A 13498-nucleotide genomic window follows, 5' to 3' on the forward strand; every position below is an offset into this window, starting at 1 on the left:
AGGTAGGCAGGGTTTTCTCCTTGATTACCTTTGTAATCTAGCATTGCATAAAGAAAACCAAATAAAAATTCAAATGGATTGCCCAGAGAAATCTAAAAAAGAATACTCATTTCAAAATATTATGTATTATTTCATTGAGCATAAAACATTGGGAGAGTAAGACAGGAGGATCTCAAGTTCAGATCAGTCTTAGAAATTTAATGAGACCATCTCAACATAAAAATTGAAAAGAGTTGGGCATGTGTTTCAGTGATAGAGTACTTATACTTGGCTAGCATGTGTGAGACCTTGGCTCCATCCCTAGTACCATACACATAAGAAGATGTACCAACTCTTTCTTCTAAGAGAATCTGAAAATTCCTTGGAATTTTTTATTTCTCAGAGTATTTAATACAAAGTGTTATGTGCCTTCTCAGTATAAAAATGAAGGTCTTTTATCTTCATTCAGCCACCTTCTCATTTCAGCAAACACTTATTTTAAGCACATTTCTCTCAAAGCTTTGGCTCAGGAGTGATAGTAATTCAGGATCACACAGCTGACAATATTTTAGATGTCTTAGTCTTTTTCTGTTATTATAACAAAATTCATGAATTCATCTAAATAACAAAGAACAGAAACTTATTTAGTAAAGCACAATAACAACTCTGCTTGACAATAGGTAAGGGTCTTTCTGCTAACATAGTTGAGGGCATCTTATGGTGAGGCTGAGCAGATCTCTTTCTCACAATCCCTCTTAATTCTAACTACCTCCCAGGGCCTCTACCCCTAAATACTGTTAATGTGAAACTGGAAATTAAATAACCACACATGACCTGGGGCTACATTCAAACCATACAAACAATTTATGCAAAACACTAGGTCCATCATACACTTTGGCATGTACTTCCTTCGTTACCTTAGGGAGATCATTAAACTATTTATACATATTTTCTCTTCATGGTGCCTGCATCATTTGATTTCTATTAGGACTTCAAGTTTAGTATATGTTAAGGACTTAGATCAGAGCCTAGGCTGGGTGACACTCAATAAAGGGTAGCTGCAGTGGCAGCAATAGATATCATTGTTGTGTTATCACATAGGGTTACACTAGCATTTCAGGACAGGAATAAGGAGGAATGCATTATTTTACTTTTTAGGAGAGGAAAGAGTTTCTCTAAGTCTTCAGAGAACAACGATAATTCTGGACATTATAAAATATGAGTAGGTATTTTATGAATAAAAGAAAATACACAGGTGGGTGAATTTAAGATCAGAGACCAGTAAATATTAAAGAATATGGTCTGAATGAAGAGTTGGCATGTCAGTGTGACCCTGTCACATTGAATTGGAGTCACTGTGAGATAAGAACACAGAGTAAAGATCTTTTCATTAAGATTGTACATCTTTGAAGACTGTCATTTGAAATCGTGCTTATAACTAGACTGGGAATACCTTCCCTTGTATTTGTATAACACCATTTCTATACAGTTTTAAGATGCTATCTCAATAATATTCACAACCTTGGAGGTCTGACCAATTATAATTATCACTATTGTCTGTAAGGGAAAGCAGAAATACAAGAAAGGGAAGACAAACATCAGGGTTGCTCAAAGGTTACTGGTTGATCCAGAAGGGAGAGCCTGATTTACAGCTTACTTAAGTGCTAATATAACAAAATCATACTGGTTCCAACATACCTCCATTCTTCTGCTTGTCTTTGGAGACAAGAGCAAAGTGCTACAGTTAAAAGGCTAGTGTAGAGGCAACAGACAATCAGAAATAGTAGTAGCTATGTAGAAAACGCTGGATATATTTTTAAGAGTAAGATGAATGTGCTGGCAAAAAATTGGGCTGTTTGCCAAGAGGAAACAGAGTTTATTTAAATTTTAAAGTTACTGTATAACCAAAGTATACAGATCATAAGCTGACACATTGATAAATTTTTACACATGAATACTGTATAAATTTTTGAGGGCTATTATAACAAAATACCATAGACTAGCTGACTTAAATAGCAAAAAATTTATTTTCTCTACTCTGAGGCCCGAAGTCCAGGATCAAAACACTGGTAGTGTTGGCACCTTGGCTCCCCTCAGGACTCTGTGTATACATGTTCTCATGTTGGACCAGGACTCCTGTGCTAAAGGCTTCTGTTAAACTAATCATTCCTTTAAGACTTTATCTTCAAGCAGGATCACATTCTACATATGAATGCAGGCTCATAATTCAGTCAATAACAAAGACTTAGATGAGATGTAGCCACCTCACAAGGTTCTTCCATACTCCCTCTCAGTTAATTAATCTTCTATAATCCTAACACACAGATATATTTTATTTATTTACTTATCTAATTGTATGTGTGTGTGTGCACGTGCACACGTGTGTGCGTGTGCGTTACAGTGCAGGTGTGGAGGTCAAAGGACAACCTTCAGTTATCAGTCCTGGCCTTCCAGCTTCTTTGAGACAGATTTTGTTTTAGCCAGCCTAACTGATATGCATCTTCTGCCTCCTTTCTCCCTATAGGTATTTGCTGGGATTACAGATGCTTATGCTACTGTATCTAGGTTTTATGTGGGTTCTGGGGAGCCAAAATCAGATTATTAGGCTTGCACAACAAGCACTTTACTCCCTAAGCCATCTCTTCAGCTTCATTTTTCTTATTTGAATTTTATGACATGTTTGTAGCCTTTAGCAACTGATTTTTTTCAATGTAACTCTATGGAATTCACCATGCTATTTCATGTAGCATTATTTTATCTCATATAGTTGTATAAATATGTTACAATTTCAACAATATTTGATTTGCTTCATTTTTGGCTATTATTAACAAAGCCACTCATTATAAACATTTTTTAGTTGTCTTTTTGTAGACATATAGTCTACAATGTGTGTTAGAGGGACACACACGTACATTCACAGAGAGAGAGAGAGAGAGAGAGAGAGAGAGAGAGAGAGAGAGAGAGAGAATATGTGTGGGGGTACATAAGCTTGTGCATAAGTATGGAAACCAGAGGAGGCATCCAGTTACTCTGGTCTTTCCGTTCTCTGCCTTGTTCTTTGAGGAGAGTTCCTGTGAACCTAAATGGTTCATGTAGCACAGAGAGGTTAATTAGCACCACAGAACCCCCAGGAGCTCAGGGTAGAAACTTCTAATGTCTATAAGAAGCTCACCCACAAGGAGGCTAATTCTGAATTTTCAGAGTTTCAGTTGCAAACACATTTCTAAAGAGTATTAGTCACAATTTAATTTTTTTTTAAAAGATAATTAAGATGGATGAGTTTGGGTATGTCCTAATCCAGTCCAACTGAAATACTTGGAAATCAAGACACTGGGTCTCCATACCAAGCCAGGCCAGCCATAGGCAAAGCCACAAAAGCACACTGGGAGAAGACAGCCAAAAGTCAGCCAGAGATGGCCTTAGAAGACACCAGGCCTGTTGACACTGTGATCTTGAGCTTCAGCCTCCAGCAATGTGAAGAAAGAAAGGGTTGTTGTTCTAGACATCCAGACTGGCATTTTGATGTGACAACACTAGCAGATTAAATAGCAAAAGTGAAAATTTTTCAGTGGCTGTAAATGGAAGGTTTCGTACTCATGGTTTCCTCTAAGACAGTGACTGGGGAGGATGGACCATAGGGAAAATTTATATTTTACTTCATATTTATGTATTTTGTTTATTTCAAAACACTGCCTTGTGACTAATACAGTAAACTAGCCAGGGAACTAGGGACAAACTTAGTTGGTAAAGTACTTGTCTGACATGCACAAAGTCCTGGGTTCCACCCTAGATATCACATAAACCAGTTTCTATGATGCATGCCTGTAATCTTAGCACTTGGGAGGTAGAGGAAGAAGAATCAGAAGTTCAAAGAGGATAGCCTGGAATACAGGAAACCCTGTCCCTAAACCAACAAAAAATATAAAAATTATCTAGTTTTAAGATGTGGCTAAACACGCATATTAATTTTTAAAGTCTCAGAACATGCCTGAACATCTCCCTTAAGACCATTCAAAGCTCTTATTGTCTTATTTATTTTTGATTTGTTATTTTTTACGATCTAGCTTTAAATAATAAAATGCAACTCATTTGTTTGGTTCAATTACAGATAATTTAGGTTTATTTTCTCTTCTTTCAGAATTTGAGAAAATATGATTTTATACACTCAAGAATTGCACTGGTCAGATGTCCTGGAACACACTTGAAATCCTAGCACTCAGAAGGTTCAGGTAGAAGGATTGTGAGATTGAAGCTAACTTGGGCTATGTAGTAATACTGTTATTTGTTTTTAAGAGAGAGAGAGAAGGAAAGAAAGAGAGAGTAAAAATTATATTGAGAAAGAGTTTTAAATTCTTTAAAGTTAAATTTATTTAAAGAAATTTTTAGATTGTATTTCTTTTTATTCTATGTGTGTTTGCCTACACATATGTAATTACATCATCTTCATGCCTAGTTCTTAAAGACATCAGAAGAGGGTGTCAGATTCCTTAAAACTGTAGCTAAGTCTAGGTATTAGCCACCATGTGGGTGCAGAGAATTGATCCCCCATCCTGTGGAAAAGCAGTAAATATTCTTAACCTCTGAGGCATCTCTCCAGCCCCCTTTAATTCATTTTTTTAAGAAGACATCAATCCAACCTACTATAGCATAAAACAAGTAATAGCCATGTTGTTTTAATAACCCTGCTTTTTAATTGCACTCTAAGCCAGAAGGGTTAAGGGTACATTTATAGTAGACAGCACTGTTATTAGGCAGTGTTCCCCTTTAAACCCTATGTACAACCCTACCTCAAACCTTAGACATAAATCTTAGCTGAGAAAACAGAAAAATGGTAGAGTCATTAATTATGTGGCCTTAAAAATTTATATAACTTAAGCGTCAACATTAACTTTCTTTTTTAAGAAGAATTAAAAAAAATACTTTGTTATTTTTATTTTATGTGTATGCATGTATTACCTGCATGTAGGCAAGTGCACCCATGTCGTGCAATGCCTGACGACAGAAGAGGACAGAAGAGGCTGTTGGATCCCCTGGAACTGGAGTTACGGATAGTTGTTAGCTGCCATGTGGGTGCTGGGATTCAAACCCGGGTCCTCTTCAAGAACAGCCAGTGTTCTTAACCATTGAGCCATCTCTCCAGCCCATTTTTAAAGAAGAATTTTACTGACATCAAGGTAACTATTTTATTTCTGTTAAAGATGGTTATCCGCTATTTAATAAAAAAATGTGAAATTTATCAAGCATCCCTACAAACTACTAAAAAGTTATTTAAACAGAGAGACAATCTGATAGGAGAGGATAAGCTACAAGAACAAATGGCAGAGGTATCAGGGCCTAAACATCCTCACACCATCTCACAGTTACAGTCAGCATGTAGTGGGTAGTAGTTGTCACATTACAATCTAATTTAGTAAGCATTTCTCCTGTGGGATGCCACTGGGTTTGGAACCTTTGCTGGGTCCTGTGAGAAAAACATATGAAGCATAGCCAAGCCGCCCCGAGGACCTTGTTGTAGAGCAGCAGAACTTTTTGCCTTGAACAGAAGGCACACTGGGAATGTAACAATACATCATGTGTTTTTAATTTAAGAAATCAAAGCAGATGATTTGTGATTGGTAATTAGGCTTTACAAATGTTAAGACAGCTAGAAAAGCCCTACACTAATGTGCAAACATATATGTATGAGTGCATGTGTGTGCCTGTGCCCATGTTTTTCTTAAGTAATTGATACAATAATACAATTTTACAATGATCCAATGTATCTAAATGATACAATGTTAGAGAGCTCTGAGGTTTTTTTCATGTGTTTCAAAAAATGCTTGGGGGTGTGAGGTATGGCTCAGTGTCAAGAGCTTTCACCTGCTGAACCTGATGACCTAAGCTCAAAACTCAGGACCCACAGGGTAGAAGGAGAGAACTGACTCCCTAAAGTTGCTTCTGGCCTCCACATGTTCACCATTGCATGCATGCTTTCCCCTCCCAGAAAATAAACAAATAAATCTAATACATATTTTTTTTTTAAGTTAGGGACCAGCAAGATAGCTCAGTACCAAGTGCCTTTATTGATTTGAGTCTGATGGCCCTCAGTTCAATTCCCAGGACCCACAAGGTAGAAGGAGATAATCAACTTTCGTAAATCAACTGCCTTACCCAGCTGTGTACCGTGTAAGTGACAATAAGAACTGGCCTAACAAGATATGCCCAATGGTGCAATAGTGGCATGAATGTTATGGGTTTAGCCAACTGCTTTCTGATTGGATTTAAGGCCCACTCCACAGGAGGAAACTCCTACCTGGCACTATAAATCTAGTCATGAACCTGTGGTTGGAGGGTTCATAGTCCCTAAGGGTGAGCCTACTATTATTATTTTGCTAAAAGGACATAGTTTCAAACTGCCCTCTAAATATGTATTTCTCGACCATAGATTGGTACAGCTCTTAGTCTTCATCTGAGTAGCATCTTTCTACAATGGACAGCAACTGATGCAGAAACTCAGGACAGGTCAAAGTGCAGAGAACAAGTGTCTGTTACACCTCTAAATGGGACTTTTATATCACATCTTTTACCCTCAAGGCTCAGAGAACATCACAGAAGAGGGGGCAGAAAGATTGTTAAGAGTCAGAGGTAGATGAGGATTAGAGCAAACCAGTGTCTTCTTTGTACTTATGAACTCATAGCAGCTATGGTTGCCTGCACACCATCAAGCCAGTAAGCATTCCAGCATGGAGTAGGGAGTGAAATTTGAGACTCCACCCCGGCCTGAAGAGCTATTGGCAGTTTATGCCAACTAGGGGAGGGAGAGTCATATTTCTTTAGACTGTGGACTTTGGTAGATTGACCGTGTTCCAGTGGGTGGCCCCACAACCATGTGTATATGGGTAGCACTAAGTGGACTCACTGGGTTATAAAAAAAATTAAAAGGAGGACATGAAATTGGGAGGGAGACATAAGAAGGGGCTACAGGAAGAGTTGGAAGGGGGAGAATAGGGAAGAAAATATGATTGTAATGTCCTGAATGCATATATGAATTTCTCAAAGAAAAAATAAAGATATAGGTTTTTTGTTTTTTTTAAAGTGGAGAGTGATAGAGGAAGACATCTGACATCAAATTCTGGCTCCCATATGCACGTACATATAAGTGCATCACCACACACATGTGCACACATGTACAACCCCCCCCCACTTCTCAGTATAACCAGAACTGTGCAAGTCTGTATTCTCAGCACATGGGAAGCAAAGGCAAGAGAATCTTAAGCTCTAGGCCAGCCTGAGCCACACAGCAAGACTGTCAGTTTTATTCAGGCTTAAGAACAGGGAGAGCTCAGGTCTCCTGGACTTAAATAGTTGTTTTATAGCTTTTTAGGCATATAAACTTGGTTATGGTTTTAGATAATCTATATTCCAGTTTCTCTAGCTATAGACTAGAGTAACTATAATGCCTAACTCACAGTGGTTATAAGGCTAATTACCTAATACACATGTGAAGGTAAATAGTACCTAGCTCATACTAAGGACTATATTACATTCACACTTAAATATTTTTAGATTTAAAGAAAAGTTTCTTGCTTCAATAATGAAAAATAAAAATTTAATGTGAATTAATCAGCATTAGTAAATATTTAGGCATCATTACAATCTAGATTTTGTCATCTAATCAATTGCAGTTTCATCTCACTTGTACATTCCGGACAAAGATGCATTTCAATGTTTTGTATGGTGTAGAAAAAGGTTTCTTTCTAATAATCAAGAGTCTTTTGGTACCATAAACATCATTAGCAACTTGTAAGCACAGAAAAGTCTATGTGTGATCAACCATTGTGATAAGTGCTTTGTCTTTGCTACTAATCCATAGTCTTTTATCCACAAATCCATAAAGTCTGAAGACCAAGCTATCCTTATGCTATTTATAAATTGCATTTTAATAATATGGATGTATTAATATGTTTTATTGGAGAGAGGTTAATATGTATGATACATTTATTTTCTCTTGTTCCCTTGAAAAGAAATCTATTTCCCTAACTTTGGACTTGGTCATGACAGTGGAACGTGAGTGCAGCTGAAGAAGCAGAGGCTTTAGCTGAGCTTGTGTGGATTGAGTTTGGTTTGCCTCTGGCCTTTCCACGATTCACCATGAGAAGATCAGCTCCAGGGAATTAGTGATTCATGAAGAATGAGAAGAAATGTGGAACAGATTCTCCAAACTGTAGACTGTATTACAGTGGGAAAAAAATATACTTAAAACTTGTCAAGAGAACAACAATCTCTGGTCTAGAACCTTAATTTTCCAGTCAAATAAGACCACTCCTAGGAAGGTGAGTTTGCCTTAAGTCATATTAAAGCAATAGGTGAAATACCTAGTGCATTAATGAAATTATAAACTTTTCCTTCCTGGAATCCTTGCCCCTTAGTGCAGTGCTTCTGGACTGGGCCACAGACATATGGCTCTCTGTAAGTCCTCCCACTTTCCTGAATTCCTCAGAACAGCCTAACATCTTTCCTTTTCCACTACCTCTTTGTGATACCCCGACGTTTTGGGTTTCTTTTCTTTCCCACTCTTGTTATATCCCTTTAGAGTCAGAAATGATGGAGAAATATTAGGTCTGAATGTGTCTTTCATGACCAGCACCCTCCAACTGCCCTCCCCCATGTGACAAAACCTCTAACTACAAGCCGGTCTCTTAAGGGAGAAGTATAAAAGGAGGAGAAGTTCTCTTTCTCCAGACCCTGGACGGAAGTGGGTGCCCTCTCAGGTTTATTCCCTGTCTAATAAACATGTTTGATCTTCATCTCTACCCTGTTTCCTGTTTTGTTATAGGCTGTCCCACTGGGGATCTGAATAAGCCCAGCATGATGACTTTTGTACCACACTGAGCGGTTTTTATTGTTTTGTTTTGTTTTATTTGTGTTGAGCATTGAACCTAGGTCCTTGCACATGCTAAGTACACTCCCTATCACTGAACCATACACCAACCCCCAAAAATTCAGATCACGAGAGCTTCTTATAAAGTATTATTGAAGCAAAATAGCTAGTTTTTAATCTGCCCACACTCCACTGGGGGCATTCACATACTGTGTGAATATCATATTGCTTTTGCAAACGCAGTGATTTCAAACAGCCAGGCATGGTGGTTCACATCTGTAATTCCAAAACTTTTGAGGCTGAGACAGAGGGATACCACAAGTTCCAAGTCAGGTTAGGCTACAAAGTAAGACATTTTCTAAAGAGAAAAGGAAGGAAGGAAGAAAGGAAGGGAGAGAGGGAGGGAGGGAGGGAGGGAAGAAGAAAGAAGGAATAAAGAGGAGAAAGAAAAATGAAATACATTTGACATTCGGATTTTATAAGAGACTACAGTTTTATATTCCATACAACCCTTACAACAGTCAAATGTATTATTCCCATTTGACAAATGAGAAAAACAAACCTATGTTCTTAATATGAGTATGCTTCTAGTCTTAGTTTCTTTTCTTATTGCTAAGATAAAATATTCTGCACTTGAGCTTAGCCAAAAGACTGAGAAACAATTTGGGAAAGAATTCTGGCCAAAGCAACTCAAAGGGGAAGAAAGGACTTATTTACACAAACTTTCAGGTTACAGTCCATCACGACAGGGAAATCGCAGCAGCAGAAGCTAAAAGCATTAAGTCTGTAGGCAAAAGAAGACAGCAATAAATGCATGCACACTGGTGCTCTGCTCTATTTCTCTACTTTCTTACCATCCAGGATCCCCCACCTAAGGAATGGTACCACCCACAGTGGTTGGATTTTCTTCCTACTTCACTTAATATAATCAAGATAATCCTCACAGACACAGACATGATCTGAGGCCTGTCTTCCAGGTGATTCTAGATATTGTCAGGTTGACAATTAGCACTAACTATCACACTGTTCTTCACAGATTTATTAATTTATATCTAGTAAAAATTTGCAACACAAAATTATCATTTTATTGGAATCAGAACTTACATTTTTACTTACTAAAATATTTCTAATAACTTCTAGTATTAGCCATTAGTTAACTTTTAAAGAATATTATCTGGCTACTAAATACCAAAATTAGCAAATATGTTCTATCAGAAACTTGAAACTTTTTGACAAAGTGAATGCCTCCATGGTGTTTATCCAGCACCATTCACAGTGGCTAAGATATAGAATCAACCCATCAGCATATGAAAGGACAATGGGGAAAGTGTGCATACACACAAAGGAGTACTGTTCTGCCAGAGTGAAAACTGAAATAATGTAATTTCTTTTTTAAAAATTTATTTATGTATTATTTTTATTTATGTGTATGAGCATATTGCCTGCATGTGTGTAAATGCACCTGTGTCTTACAGTGCCTTTGGAGGTCAGAAGAGGGCATTAGATTCCCCTGGAACTGGAGTTAAGAATGGTTGTTAGCCATCATGTGGGTGCTGGAAATCAAACCCGGGTCTTCTGTAAGGGCAGCCAATGCTCTTAACTGCTGAGACATCACTCCAGTCCCCAAATCATGTAATTTCTGAAGACATCGTGGTGAATGAAATAAACCAGAAATATGTATTCATGTTATTTTATATGTGTAAACTTGAAAATTGATGGGAGAGAGAGAGAGAGAGAGAGAGAGAGAGAGAGAGAGAGAGCTGAAGTAGAAGGTTCTGACTAAGAAGGGAAAGTTGGTGATGGACCTGTAGGAAAGGGGGAAAGTGAGGGGTGATGAACCTGTAGAAACAGGAAAATAGGGTTATGGGCTTGTAGGAAAGGGGAAAATTAAGGTGATGGACCTGTAGAAAAGGGACCACTTTGAAGGTCAGTTTTAATTGTCCATGTGATACAATCTAGAACCACCTGGGTGGTGAGTCTAAATGAAGGATTGTATAGATCGGTTGGCCTATGGACATGTCTGCACAGGATTATCTTGATTACAATAATTGAGGTGGGACGATCCATCCACTATGTGTGGCACTGTTCCTTGAGTTTGTGGTCCTAGCCTGAATAAAAAGGAGAGAGCTGGCTGAGCAGAAGGCATGCATGCACTTATTCTTGCTCCACTCAACTAGGATATGACCAACTGCTTCAGATTCGTGCTGCCTTGACTTTCTATGATGGACTATAACCTGGATCTGTGAGCTGAAATCAACCCTTTCTCCCCTAATTGCTCTTGTTGGGGTATTTCATCATGCAAGTAGAAAGGAAACCAGGACAAGCATGATCAATATGTAATGTGTGTATATATGTAATATGTATATATGTTGGATCCCATGTATTTGTACAAGTAATATGTGTTAATAATTATAATAAGTTGAAACCTTATCTTCTAAAAAGTGAATATGCCTATGCTTTATTTCATTGCCCAACTAGAATTTAATATCCCAGTCTTCCTAGAATGAAACTAAATTTCATAAAATCATTATAAGGAAAAATTGAAATTGCAGGTTTTAGCTCCTACTATAGGTGATCGAGCTCTCTATAGGTTGAGTAATTTGACATGTGATTTACTGCATCAGAGAAAATGCTTTAATTCAATTTCATGAGAGTATACTTATTTAAAATTAGGGTATCTTGTCAACAATAAAAGATTCCATCAAAATTCTAGGATTAGGGACTGAAGAGATGGCTCAGTGATTAGTAACATTGGCTGCTCTTGTAGACTACCAGAATTCAGTTCTTAGCACCCTCATGTTAGATTACAACTATCTCTTAATTCCAGTTCCAGGGGTTCCAACACCCTCTTCTGATCTTTGTGAGCACCAGGCATACATATGGTACAGATACATACATGCAAGCAAAATACTCATACATAAAATAAAATAAATAAATCTTTAAAATGGATTTTAGGGTTGGGGACTTAGCTCAGCAGTAGAGCACTTGCCTAGCGAGTGCAAGGCCCTGGATTCAGTCCTCAGCTCAAAAAAAAAAAAGACAAAAAATAACAAAAAAATAAAGGATAAAGGATTTTACAGTATTTAATTCATTTTTCTCATTAAGAAACTACTACCCACTAGACGTGGTGATATGCATGTTTAATGCCAGCACTCAGGAGGCAGGGATAGGTGGATTTCTGTGAGTTCAAGGCCAACCTGATCTACATAGCAAGTTCCATACCTCTCTTGTCATTAGGAACTCTCCCCTGTAGCAATAAGCTCAAATAAACTCTTCCTTTTAAAAGTTCCCTTTGTCATGGTATCTTATCACAGCAACAGAAAAGTGACTAATACATCCTCCTTCCTTTAAAGACTTATCACAAGGGTAATGTTCATGTACATTGTCTCACTGATTTCTCAACTCTATGAGATTAAACTTTCCTAAACACAATGAAGACGCTTAGGCTAGGAGGGCTCAGTGACTTGCTACATTTCAAGGTTCAGTAAGCAGTGGAACAGAATTTTGAAAGAGCATGTTCTATTTAAATTTCTGTTGCTGTGATAAAATACCCTGACAAAAAGCAGCATAGGAGAAGAAAGGTTCATTTGGCTTACAATTCTAGGTTACAGTCCATCATTTTGGGGGAGCCACAGTAAGAGCTCAGAGAGCTAGTCACATCATATTTATGGTCAAGAACAGAGAGAAAAGGGACTGCTCAGTGCTTGAGGGCACTGGCTGCTCTTACAGAGGACCCGGGTTTGATTCCTGGAACCCACATGGCAGCTAGCAACCATTCATGACTCCAGTTCCAGGGGATCTAATGCCTTCTTCTGACCTCTGCGGGCATTGAATGACATGGATACACTTGTACACATGCAGGCAATACACTCATATACATAAAATAAAATGTTTTTAAAAATAAAAATTCTGTTGTTAAAGCTCTATGAAATTTGTTGTCATAAATTATCAATATATAAATATAATCACTATTATTATAAAACATAAACTGTACCAATATAATTGAAGGGATTGTCTTCAGGATAATTTCTATGAAGATCTCATCGTAGACTTAGCAATAGTAAAGGCTGTACAACTCCTAAATGAAGTATTTGATTTTATATATTTATTTATTACACATATTTATTTGTTGGAGGGGGATCTGAGCCACAGCACCCACAATTTGGTCAGAAAGCAATTTGTGGAAGTTGGTTCCTTCCATTATGTGGATCCTGGGGAATTGAACTCAAGTCATCAGTTTTAGTGACAAACGCCTTTACTTACTGAGCCATCTTCCAAACCTTGGTTTTACAATTTTTAATTTATTTACCTTTACTTCATGTGTATGGGTGTTTTGCCTGCATGTATGTAAGTGCATCCATATGTGCAGTGTCCACAGAAGCCAGAGGAGGGCGTGAGATCCCCTGGAACTGGAGTTACTAATGGTTGTTGGCTGCCATGTGGGTGCTGGGAGTTGAACTCGGGTTCTCTGCGGAAGCAGCTGGTGTTCTTAACCACTGAGCCGTTTTTCCAGTCCCTAAGGATTTTATATTTTAATATGCTAAAAATTGTAACTAAAATGCTTTTTCATTCTTGCATGCTGCTAACCCCTTACTAAATACATAAATGTATTCCTGAGTGCCAATTTTATTCCTAGATTTACCAATTTCTTCCCTCTGT

The sequence above is a fragment of the Nannospalax galili genome, unplaced genomic scaffold (genome assembly GCF_000622305.1).
Source record: "Nannospalax galili isolate Female #2095 unplaced genomic scaffold, S.galili_v1.0 scaffold764, whole genome shotgun sequence".
NCBI lineage: Eukaryota > Metazoa > Chordata > Mammalia > Rodentia > Spalacidae > Nannospalax > Nannospalax galili.